At 39.0% G+C, this 13183-nt stretch overlaps 1 protein-coding gene across 7 annotated transcripts in view; it reads right to left on the bottom strand.

Annotated features, from left to right (window-relative positions):
- Window positions 1-13183, bottom strand: part of AMMECR1 (AMMECR nuclear protein 1) — an 85503-nt gene that overhangs the window by 35871 nt on the left and 36449 nt on the right. The window lies entirely within an intron of this gene.

The following is a 13183-nucleotide window of genomic DNA, read 5'->3' as shown; positions in this document are numbered from 1 at the left end:
TCATGGAATGCATTTACCTCAACAGTACTACATGTATTTGAAAATCCCGCTCAGCTACAGAACAACAATTATTACAAAACATGAAAGTATAAACATGAATATTTGGCTAGGAGATGAACTGAAATGTGAAATTTGTGCTTACTAATTAGAGATTGTACATCACCTCCTCTTAGGGAAACTATAGCTCGACTGCTTCCCCCTCTGAAGGCGGCAGTTCTGCCATTCACCGCGCTGCAGCCCAAACCAGCAACGACTGTTCCGTCCTTGCGTTAACTGTGCTTTTCACTGCCACCAGCATCTTGCACTGCTACGTATGCTTAACTCAGGAAAGGACACCAAGAGCAACCCAAGCCTGATTATTCAGTGTTAAATGAGGACATAACATGGACACACAGAAAATCGTAACTATAACCATTAGACCTACACTTCAATACTCGTTTCAAAAGTGTTTAATATGTAAACAGAAATAGGTTTCATCACTTTTCTAAAAAGCAACTCAGAAACGTCTCACCTCCTGAATGTCAGGAACGCTTTAGTCGAACAGTTTTACGAAATTGTACATATTCTTGGAAACCTACTCTCCCCCCTCCCTCCCCTTGCTGGTTGTTGGGTGTTTTTTTTTGAGAGGGGGAAGCAGGGAGTGGGGAGCAGAATTTCATGCGCTGTAGACTTCCACAAACCTGAAGAGGGCCGTCTGATCAAGAAAACAGAAAAGTCATCCTTTCAGTAATTGAAAAAGCAGAACACACAGAGCGGGGGTTGCTCTAACCACCGAGGCTGCATAGGGTGCAGAGACCTCCACAGACAAAGCACAGCTGCTGCTCTTTGCAATGAGGGATTAGCAGTCTAGGTCAAAGGAAAAAAAGCCTCTCTGTAGCTAAGTGAGCAAACTGCAGAATGCATCCTCAGCACAGATGAGAAAGGGCCATCTAACCAGCTTGCAAATTGTGTAGAAGCTTCTGGGAACAGAAACAACACCAGCCTCAATTTCTTGACAGAACATGTAAAAATATTTCTGGTGAAAAGCAGCGATGCCCTGTTGGAGGACTAAGGTTGCTATGACCTTTCAGTTATTTTAAAATTACATTTCCCCTTTCCCTTCTTTGTGTTTATAAATATAACAAGCACTTTTTCTTCATGGCAAAACCAACAGGCTATCTGTGGAGCTTTAACAACAGCACCTGAAAGTAACTGGCCCGGAGTTATCTGAAGAAGCTCTTTTAAATGTCCTTCATAAGAATTGAAGCTGTTGAAAATGTACTTATGCACAGAACTTTTTCTAACTGCAGGACATTCAAATCTCAGCTTTCATACAGTTGAGTCAAATTATATTTTGGCTTTAAACATTTCTGGCTTTACGTTGACATGTCAGTTGAATGGGATATAAGCCAATGTTTGAAGAAAAATAATTACTTGCAACATTTTATTACATAGTATATTTATATTCTACATCATTTGCTTTAGCAACTTTACTCATAGAGGAAAAATGAGTAGTCTTCTAAATTGAGAAATACGGTTTGAATGTACCAGTGTGAAATGTATTTCTAATCTGGCATTTGTTTATGAATAAAACACTGAAAACATTACTGGCAATTAGGCTGGTATCTAAAGTGCCAACTTAATTTTATGTTACAGGTAGCCTGGGACCTATGTCAGTTTGTGGTATTATAAATTATAAGTCATTAGAATTACTTGAACTGGAAGTATCAAAAAGTTGTACTGTTCAAATAACCACGAGCTTGTCTTTTCCCCTGTCAAATCAAACCAAATGAAAACAAAGTAAAATTTACTCAACTGAAAATTTCAGTAAAAATAAAAAGGCGTAACATTATTCAATTAAAGTTACATTTCCTTGCTGGTAAAAGCCTGATATACCTGATTTCTTGTACTGCCTTACCCAACCATTAGCACTCGCCATTGTCACAAGGGCCCTTTTGAATGAAGCTGGGGGCTGCAGCTTCTGCCAGATGGGGAAGTTCCCAAGAGCTGTGCTCAGGCTGATCAGAGCGCTCCTTAACATCTGTACAAGTCCCCCAAGTTCTGGTGGGAGTTAGTTATATACTGGAGCTAGTTATATACTGGAGTTCTCCAGTGTGAGAGACTGCTTGCCTATTAACCCTTTATTAATCTGCACTAAAAAAAAAAACAACCCCCAAAAATTCTACTATTGCATTGGAAAAGCAAACCTAAATGTAAGCATGTGAGCTAACCACGTTTAATATGTTTTAAACACAGGCACATGTCACCATTTCCCACCCCCACCACCCCAATATTCTTGCTTTAAGAATCAAGTGTTACCAGTCCTATTGAAATTGGTATTGATGGTCAAAAAAAGCTATTCTCCACCATGGTCAAAAAGCTATTCTCTGTGGGTTAGTTACAACTATATTTAGAGAAGTTTTCATTAAAGTTCTGAAAATTCACATAAAGTAGGAATTTGTGAGGTTAGAAATTTTTTTTGGATCTACATCAAGTATTTCTAAGGCGCTGTTTATTTGCATACTTTCACAGCACTAGATGCTATGTAAACTATCGCTGCATTGTCATTTGCAGAGCTAAGAAATCAAAGGATGTTCAACTTCTGTTTCAAAAATAAAGGCTATCACCAATATACACTTGTATGGAGTGTATATATAATTTCCTACACTTTTACGGAGTACAGCTGAAAATGGTAGAATTTGCAAAGTACATCAACAATTCAAAGGGAAGAAACAAATCTGGAGTGCTTTTGTCCCAAATACTAATTTTTAGATCATGTTAGAAAAAAAATATGGTTATTTTCAGGTAAGTATACATTCAATCCTACAATGCATCAAATGAACAGTAAAACTGGTTGGTTTTAAATGATGAAATGCAAAACAGGTCAACTTTCCCCTGTCTCCACATCCCCCCTGCAAGATCACATGCCCAGAAATACATCTACGATGTGAGCTGAAACAGCACAGTGCTAGGGCTTGTAAGACTTTCAGGCTACCTCAGAAGCTGAAGTATGTTTAGGCTTAGATGTCTTCAGACATTCGTCAGCACGTCAGATGGTTGCTTATGTCCCACCAGGGGTGAATACACTGCTTCTTCTTCCAAGAGCTTTTCTCGACTGTACAGCTCTGTAAAGGACACAACTTCTCTCTTCCTGGTGTCAACAGGGATGATTTTTAGAACCAGGTATCTTTGGGTACTATTTAAAAATATCAGAAAATTCTGCTACAGTTTACAAAAGCATTTTAATTCTCATTACTCTGGTCTGTGGAAAATGGCACGTTCGATTTCAAAAGCTTCAACATCTTTGTGTTAAAGTGAACAGAGATAACGAGGGCTTTTGGAGCCTGGTCCCCCACACCCAGTTCGTGCTATTTCTTCTTTATACAGTCTTAAAAGGAAGCATCTGAAAACACCTAAATGGAGGAGGTGCTGACAGACTGAAAACTTTAATTGAGACTCCTTTCCCACAGTGCCTCCCACACAAAGCTGCAGAGTTTAAAGATTTTAACAGCTTATAAGCATAAGAGGCAATTCTTTTTCCTTTGACCTCGTTTAATCCCTGATAACTTGTATTAAAACAGTAGATCTCACCAAAAATTAGCTCCTTGAGCCACCTAAAGCCTTTAAGTTTTAACTTCTACTGGGCAATGCATCTAGTATAATCCTGCTGCACCTCAATTTCCAGTGCCTTAGGAAGTGAGGGGCAAACAATGTTAACACCCTTCTCGCATTCAGCACATGTCAGCACTGGCCAGTATGTGCACTGGGAAGTTTTCTCCATCTGCCCCACCTCAGCAATAAAGTTGTGGGAAACTTCCCTTATTCCATATTAAAACCAAACATCTACTACTGCTACACTGGGAATAGCCAGAGAGAGAAACTTGCCCAGAAGCAGGTAACTTCTACGCCAACTTCTTCCATCCTGTCCTAGCTAAGAGTTTCCAAATAGGCAAACCTTCTTTAAAACACCAGTGCTCCAAGACACACGTCATCCACACCTCTCTGCTGTGCCACCACACAGTCCTGCCTGGGATTCTCCAGCATTGGCCCACAACCCTGTGTATTTTTGTAGTGCTTCAGGTGCCAACAAGTCCCCAAAAGTCTCAAATGAAAGCAGACTTCATTCTAAAAGAATTCTAGGAAATGTTTTGAAGAAGTTCCCTTTAAGAGTATCATACCAAAAAACCGAAAAAGTTGACCACAAGTCATGGAGTACCAACAACTACCCCCACTTGTAACAGAAAAGTGAGAGTTAGGGTGATGTAGAGCTTTGCTCAGAAAACCAGGGCAGCCAGTTCCCTTGACTCCACTCTCCCTCCCAAATACTTATGTCAAGTAATATTCAAAGACAAATACAAATCTGACTTTCAACCAGACTAGTGTTTCAACTCTGCTACAGCTCCGTCTTTGAACCTACAGGGTGTGCACCATTTTCTCAGCATAACAGAGGGAGACTGTGTGGGAAGAACATGAAATGCAAAAGCATCGTGGGAAAGACCAGAGTCACAAATGACATGGTTCCTCCCTGAAACGCATCTGGGAAGTCCAAGTAACTGCCGGATGTCCCCAGTTACTCATTCATATTCAAATTTCAAGAATATCTGATTTATTCAGGATACCACAAATTACATCAGCTAATGCAAGTTATTTTGCTTATCATGGCTTTTTCAAAGCATGCATTTCATGGAGAAGCGTATTTTTGAAATTCCCAATTTTTAATGCATGTTTTTTAAAAATAAGATGATGAAATAAGTATTTTAATTCTGGACAGTTTCCTCAGTTATACCAAATTCTACTGCTGAGACCTCAGACTTCCGACAATCTCAGCAAAACCCCCTCCAAACGTCACTGAGCCACTTTATACAGATCTAGCAATTTTGTAATCATTTTCAATTCTAAGATCCTGTTTTTCCTAGATTTCCAGTTACCTTCCACAAAAAGTCATTTCACAGAGTAAGTTTATTATACCACACACAGTAACGCGTTCCCCTGCACCAAAGATTTCATATTCTCTAATTCAGTCTTCCCAGCAGTGAACATGTGAAATGGGTATCAATAAACAGTAAAACAGGTATCAATATTTGATAACCCCGGATCTATTTAAAAAGCTTTGGCAGCCATCATTATGCGCTCCTCCTTTCATGAAGATGATAACTTGAGGACTGTCCTTCCATTTGTGGTGTCTTCCTTCGCTTTCTTTCAGGAAGTGTTGCTAAGGAAACAGACTATCACCTACCATTAGGTCCAAGGGTCTAGCAAGGTTTTTCTCAGGAAAAAATAGACCAACAATTACAAAACCAGCTTGTTGGTTGTTTGTCTGTTTGTTTTGTTTTTTTTTTAATAAAGAAAAAAAAACAACGTTAAGACAGAATTACTACATCCCCAACACACGTAACATGCAAGAAACATACATTCACTGGTGCATGCTCCTTCTCCCTCCTAAACAACATTAATTTCATAATGAATTAAGGAGAAGCTTTTAACCCATCATTAAAGCAAAAGTTTGGCTTTTTTCCACTTCTAGAGCCAGTGTGGTATTTAGCTTTGCTCTTTGAGAAAAGGCAGGAGACAACTCTGTTAAGCAACAGTTCCCTGGAATAACAACCTGCCACTGTGTGCACAAAATCATTACAGACCTACTTAACTGAATTGACTCACATGGGGTAACTAAGCCTGGCTCAATAAATCCAAATTTGTATACTTCATTTAGAGTTCCTGGTATTGCGAGTTTACATCACAATCCATTTTACCACTGAACAACCATATTCCACTATAACAGATTTGAGGCTCAATCCAAATTAAAGTGGTGTTATTTCTAAAATTAATGCCTACAATAGCTCAGCAACAAGCTTCTTTTTGGCTTGGATGAAATTTAGAAATATGAACTGCTCCAAGTTTCAGTTAAGTTTCATCTCTATACAGATAACACAGCAGGCAAAACACATCAGCCTGTACAAAGTAACTATACATTAAAATAATATTGCCTCAGTTTCCTTCAAGGTAATCAGTCAACATTTAAAAATTAAGGTGCTAGTACCTTAATTTTGTATTTTACCAGAAGCATTTTGGAAAACAAAAAGGGGGTTCTAAGATTATTAATAAATACCTCTGAAGACCAAACACAACCATAAATATATACGTATCTATAGATCTATATATATCTTCTAAATTGTAAAGCAAAGTTTCCTGCTGAACTGTCTTAATATACTTTGGCACAGTCAGAAGTCTTAAGAGTTTGAGACAATTCTATCAAGTCTGCTGCAATCCCTATAAAGATTATAGTAAAACATTAACACAGTGTACCTTTACTAAATTAAATGTCCAGAACATCAATGGAAACTCTGTACATCTCACATACAAAGTTGTAACTTCAAAAGACAATGAGGAGAAGGGATCAGAAACATAAATTAAAGAACAAACCAAAATAAAAATAATTTGGAAAAAAATCAAAACTTAAACAAGTTTCTATTGCACTTAAGATTAACTTGCCTTCTTAAAACAGGTTTTCCTAACAACTTACAGAGAGGCTTGTACACTAAAAGCTTATCTCATTTTATGCAACTGCAGCAGCCCAACAAAAGAGATTACATCTCTCTACATATACCACCTCATTTATAAACTAGAACAACCTGATTAAATAGCTTTTATTCACCAACTGGAGAAACTTAAAGGATGCATTTTCTTACAGACATGAGGTCTAACCGTGCTTGCCAGAAATTGCTTTCAATACTACTGCCCCCATTACTGATTTTAATTGAAATGCACTCATTTGCAATAGAATTCACACACACACACCCCTTTCCTGCACAGCACTTTGTTCGGGGCAAGAGAAAAGCACATGGCACAGATATGACAACTGTTGAGGACTAAAAAACAGAACTCATTTAAGCCTATTAGCAGAAGCAAAAACCACAGCTACCTATGCAAATGATTTATACACAAAGGTAAATCAAGTGCAGCACAGGCTAGCAGACAGGACGAGCTGATCTAGAATTTACACAAGAGCAAAAACACTTAATGGAATAGGGGCATCTCGACTGTTCTGCATTTTGGTAGCTAAGGCAGCTTACAAATCCTGTGGCCACAAAACAAAACCCCTTAAAGACGTCATTAGTTTAGCTCTTGCACTTTAACTCCAAATCATGACAGAATATGTTTTAAAAATAAGTCTCATAAGAATTAGTTTAAATTCATCTATTGCCTGGATATGGCCTGTTGTTCCCTTGGGTCCATTCCCACCTCTGACACAGCTCTCCCGCCTCCCTGCGGAGCAGTGACACCGCACGCTTACTGCACTTATGTATTTCCAAATCTCTTTCAAACACAGCTTTGGCTCAGATGCCTCTTTCTTTTGCTAAGGGTTTTTAGCAACTGGAGATGGCTACAAAATGATGAGCATCACTTAAACCGTTCTCTCTGCTGCTGACTACATGACAGGCAGGATCTGCCTTTTACTGGTCACTGGAAGATGTCTATGTCACAGCAACATTCTCAACTACCACTCTTTCAATGGGGCCTACGGTACAATCGGCAGAGAAGCAGTCCTGCAGCTTTTTCAGCATCCTTGAACCTTCCTTAGGGCCAGAGAAATCTCACACTGGGCTGAGGGAAAAACACTCAGTACACCACTCTGTCAGTTTGGTACCCCACTACCTACCTCTTAAGCATAGTCTTAAGCATAGGATGCTCTGAGATCGATCCTAACTGTAGAGTCTCTAGGAGAACTTTGTCACTCCACAAAGGGATACAATGGTCTAAGTGGGGTTGTTCAGTCTGGGGGTATTTAGCCTGGAGAAAAGGAGGCTCAGGGGAGACCTCCTCAGTCTTTACAACTACCTGAAAGGGGGGTGCAGCAAGGTGGAGGGTGATCTCTTCTCCCAAGGAACACGCGACAGAACAAGAGGAAACAGCCTCAAATTGCGCCAGGAGAGGTGTAGAATGGGTACTGGGAAAAAAATCTCTTCACTGAAAGGGTTGTCTAGTGCTGGAACAGGCTGCCCAGGGAAGTGGCAGAGTCATGTTCCCTGCAGGTACTTAAAAGATGTGTGGATGTGGTGCTTAGAGACACGGTTTAGTGATGGCCTTGGCAGTGCAGGGTTAATGGTCGGACTCGATGATCTTAAGGGTCCCTCCCAACCTAAATGATTTTATGATTGTAAGTGAAAGGCACATGCTGTGAGTGCCTGAGGAGTCCCAGCTGCCTGCTGTCTTACTGGCTCAAAAAGCTTTGACAGCATGTATGGCACTTTTGTTATTAAAGCTTAGTGGATTTTATAAGTTGAACCCCCACTAAAAACTTAACTAACCAGGGTCATTAAGGGGTAAGTGGGAGTTAGGAGTTACACATTCCAGATGGCTACTGCCACTGGCTTCTCACATGCTCAGTGGGACACGCTGCTGTCTGTCCACTCAACTAAACACAGAACCACGTTGCCACAGATCTCCCTAAGCACCTGTTCTCGGCCTTGAGATCCTCCCTCTGTCACTGGTCATCCTTTAGTAGGGGCAAAATCTGCCCTCGGCTTCCATAAGATGACCTTGAAAACTCAGAGGCAACCATCAGACGCCTGCTTTTCACAGAAATGTACAAATGAAAAGGAAGTAACGTCGTACCTCCTGCCTTTATAGATATGCTAAACATACACGAATAGCTAACACTGGTGAGTTCAGGCTGTCAAGAGTCTACACTGCTCTCTGGATTTTAATTTTGAAAGTGATAATGTAAGCTTCACCTCAAAGTTGTCAGGCATTTTTCATTGGTGGTCACCAGATGCAGAGCAGTAACAGAATAAAAAAAGCTGACTTTCAACAGTGGTCTACCATAAATCAAAGCCACAAAATAAGACAGTCTGCAAAGTATTATCAGTGGGCAACCCAGAAGCAACAATGTACTCTGAAGCATTACGTGAAATGCTATTTGCAGGAATTAATTCAGACTGACTTCTGCAAACAGTGAAGGTCAAGGTTACAATAAATGTCAAAACCATATACAATTCCCCCAACTCTGCAGTTCACAAATTGCAGTCAGGTACATGGGTATGCTTTGCCCTGGATCAATGGCAATGACTATCTACATCCATAGCAACACTGTCTGATGGTAACGGCTTTGGGAAGTCAGCACTGAGTTGTAGGGGCTGATTACAGAGAAGGTTGAACAAGTCTATCATTAGTAAAAAGAAACAGGAGTTCAGCAGAGTAGTAACCTCACCAAAATGCAAGAGGGAAGCTGCCCCATCTGCACAAACACTTGCCTCTAGTCTTTAGTAAACAAGGCCAACATCAATATCTATGTGATCAGTCATTCAATATTTTTTCAGTTTTACCCCTTAAATAAGTAGTTAATACTGTAGTCTTGCAGTTGGACAGTTAACTTTACTGTGTGGAACAGGAGGAAAGGGCCGATGTATTTCCACAGAGGACAGGCAGGTGGTATGGCAGCAACAGGGACCAACACTTGAAACAGCTGACAAATACAGAGCAGTAGTTGATGCCACTGGTACCCAGATCCTCACGTGGAACTTACAGCCGAATTCAGTTACAAGAAAGTTGGGTTGCAGGTTTCATGTCCTTCAGCCTTGTGCATCTCATCCCAAGCTTCCCTGTTTTCTTTTCTTGATCAAGCACATCTAGGCTGAATGTCACTGCAGTCATGTTTCTCTCAGGTGGAGTGGTGAGTAAAACACGCAACAAAGAAACCGAGGACATCATAAAGTCAGCAGAGACAGGCCTATGCTAGTTAAGAGGGTGGGTTACATATTATTTTAAAATTTAAATCCAGTTTTCAGCCATTATACTAACCCACTTAAGCCTTAAGAGTCCTCCAATTTTTCTTCACTGCTTTTTTCTATGACTGATGGCTCTGTCATACAATGTCTCCCTTTATCTGCCTCTTTACTCTTTCCTTCCCCAGATACATATTCCAGCCTTTACAAGATAAACCAATGCAGAGTTAAAACTTTATTTATACATCTATACTTGCTACATCCACTAGGCGTAAGATATGACTTCAGATTATATGAAATGGGTAGAAAAACTAAACTAAAATGAGTAAATGAAACCATTTCATTCAGTATCTAAAGTGTAAGAGGGCAGGAGTTTAAAACTTCAATACCACAACCTAAGTCTTACTGCAGAACAGAATACATGAAAAAGTAATTTATCAACCTGTTATGAAATTCTGTGGTAACCTGCTTCCAAGTTCAGTGTATTTTCTTGAAGGAGCTGTAAAACACAAGGTATGTTTCATAATCTGGATGGGTTTATTTTTATACATTCAGGTGGGATATTCAGTTAATACATTCAGTCTAAAGGACTATTTTGCCGATGATAAACTTCTTACATCCTAATACACAATATCCAATACCGTAAAACATTTTGGACAAGGTTAGATTTTTTCCAACTAACCTCCTAGTAAAATTATATAAAAATCAATACATCTGAATCTATGTTTTCATAAAGTTCTGCAGAAGATCTCACTAACACACTTTCTTTCCCTGTGTTTCACTGATATAACTGCAGAGAAAACTGAATTCTAACATGGAGATTTTATTAGGAATACAGTACTAGCATTTTTAACTACGGGTATTCTCATCCCTCCTCGCAACTTAGGCAGATGCATCCAATTAATGATGAATCATTCTACATAAATTTCCTGTTTAGAACATACTGGCAATACCAGCATAGCAACCTACAGAGTTCAAAATCAGGAAGAGAAACTCACTTGGTCACACACCATCACAGTTGTTTTTTTTATAGATGCAAAAAAAGGTGTTTTTTAAGTGGGGGCATGTGGGTGTCCCAAGAAAGAAGGAATCTTCAGCTTCCTAGAGGAACGAGCATTATGAAGAAACTACACTACTGTATGCAGGTAGATATGTATATGCTACACATTGTATATAATATACAACTAGAGATCACTACTAGAATTACGGAAGATTTCATTTATCATGACCCTAAGGACTACTCAGCATATTTGTAATAAAATCACATGTGAAAGAAACCGAGGATATTTTGATCACTAAGCACCAAGGGCATTTAAGAACAGCTGTTCTATACCATTTTACTCACTGAAAGTTGGGCTACAATTCCACAGAAGGTGCTGAAAAGGCAAGAATTAACTAAACAAACAACCTAGTTCTGTTTACCCACACCGTATCTTCAGAATAACTGAAGAAAAGTGCCTCCCAGTGTCAAAATAAAATAAATCCAGAAGAATATCTGTCTGTATCCTCAACCGAAAATTTTGGTCAAGTTCCACTTTCTGAAGTGGAGAGTCCATTCACATTCCAGCTGCTCTGTTGATTAATTTTTGCCCTCCCTGAAGAAGTTGTTTTGGTTTGGTTGTTTTTTGTTTTTTTTTCCCCTCTTTCAGGAATCGTCATATCTTCTGGAGGAGCCTATTGCCCACATAGTGCTGGATCAAGCTATCATGTCCTTGTTTCTGATCCCTCTTAGGGAGGCCTGTGGACCTCCAAACTCTGAAAGTTCAGAGACATTTCAAAGGTGCTTCTGTTATTCTTCAAATGCCCTCCTCTGGAAGCTCTGGGGTTGAAAAGACTAACACCATGAAGGAAAATGATCACTGGTAACCCTCCCTTTCTTTTTTTAAATAATGATTGATAGAAGGGGACAACGACTTCATACATTCAGATATGAACTTTACCTTTCAGTGGTCATATCTGAAGTTTGGGTTTGGGTTTTTTTTGGTTGTTTGGGTTTTTTTGTGGGTTTTTTGTTTGGTTTTGGGGTTTTTTTTAAAAAAAAAAACAAACAACCAGGAAACATTTTTGGTGCCATAGACATGAAAAGGGTTCCCCATAAAAGGTAACAAAATCCAATATGTCACCAGATATAATATTTTATTTTAAAACAATGGATGATCTCACAAAAATTTCTGAGAATTAGGTTGGCGTATAGTTTCATTTCTCTCATTTTGAAAATTACTGAATTATCTATCCTCCGAATAGCCTAGTATAAACTTCCACAGCATGTGGACATCGTTTAAATACTGCTCTGAAAGTATTTCAGTTCCCTTTAATTTGTACCACTTTTCAAGTATTTTGGCTACAGCTTTCAGAGTCAGAACACAGTGACAGGAATCTTATAAGCATTTTTAAAGGTATCCAAGAGTACAGCCCTATTTGATTTGTGAGAATGGAAAATCCTGTGAGTAACAAAGACTACTTTTTGGATATCAACTTCTTCCTAGTCTTAAAGGGGTAATTTTCTGTACAAGCTCATTGTTCTCTATTGGGCATTGTAAAGCATACACTTAAATGAAACGCTTTCGAGTGCAGGGGGCAAGTTGGTTTTCTTTTAGTCAGGATCACTAATGGTTAAGATTTTAAGGCTTTTAACCTTCAACAGAGAAATTTCTTTGAATTATTGTAAGCTTCTTCTCATTGACCATTTTCATTGCTGAGGTTTTAAAAAGGCCCATCCAGAAACATTCCCGACCATATAATAAATAAAACCAACATAACAAAGACAACTAGATCTTTCAGAAGTTTGTAAGAACTCCAGGAGATGAGCAGTTGATTTCTTCAAGCTGAGCAGAGAAGCATGAAATGAACTTCAGCTTGCAACAAACTAGGGAGATGTAAGAAAGATCACGTCCCATTTTAATATTACTTAATACTGGGATTGACGAGGCATTTTAACAGCAAAGAGGAAGATCCCATAATGGAGGAAAGCCTCAAATCTAAAGTGATCTGAAGGCACCAATTATTTTAAGTGATGACAATTTTAGAGGTCTACACATGCCAGAATGTAGTTTCTATTTTAAAGCACTATAAACAGTCTATTGTAACTGAGTGTAACAAAATTCCATTGATTCTTTAGAAAATAAACTTAGGGAAACTCTTAGAAAAAACAAGTAGAAAGCTTGCTACTAGCTCTAGTGATAAACTTATTAGTTTTCACTCTATGCAAAGGAAATGGAACAATATTAAGGTGAATGAATTTAGGTGTAGATCAAAAAATGAAGGATTATGCTGCCAGGGAGTGAAGGATTATCATCACTTACCTCCCTCATCCAGAAGCTTCCCACTCAGGGGCTGGGATGTATCTGAAGAGTAACATGTAATGGAAATTTGTAGCATTAAATTAACTGCAGCTGATTGGAAGCACCTGATGGAGAAGAGGTGAGAATACCTGCTGTTTTAGAAGTGTGAATAGGATAATCCCCAAATCTGACTTTCTGGTC

The sequence above is a fragment of the Falco cherrug genome, chromosome 15 (assembly GCF_023634085.1).
Source record: "Falco cherrug isolate bFalChe1 chromosome 15, bFalChe1.pri, whole genome shotgun sequence".
In the NCBI taxonomy this organism is placed as follows: Eukaryota; Metazoa; Chordata; class Aves; order Falconiformes; family Falconidae; genus Falco; species Falco cherrug.
Note: the sequence above shows the minus strand (reverse complement) of the source record. Positions and strands in the feature narration are given on the sequence as shown.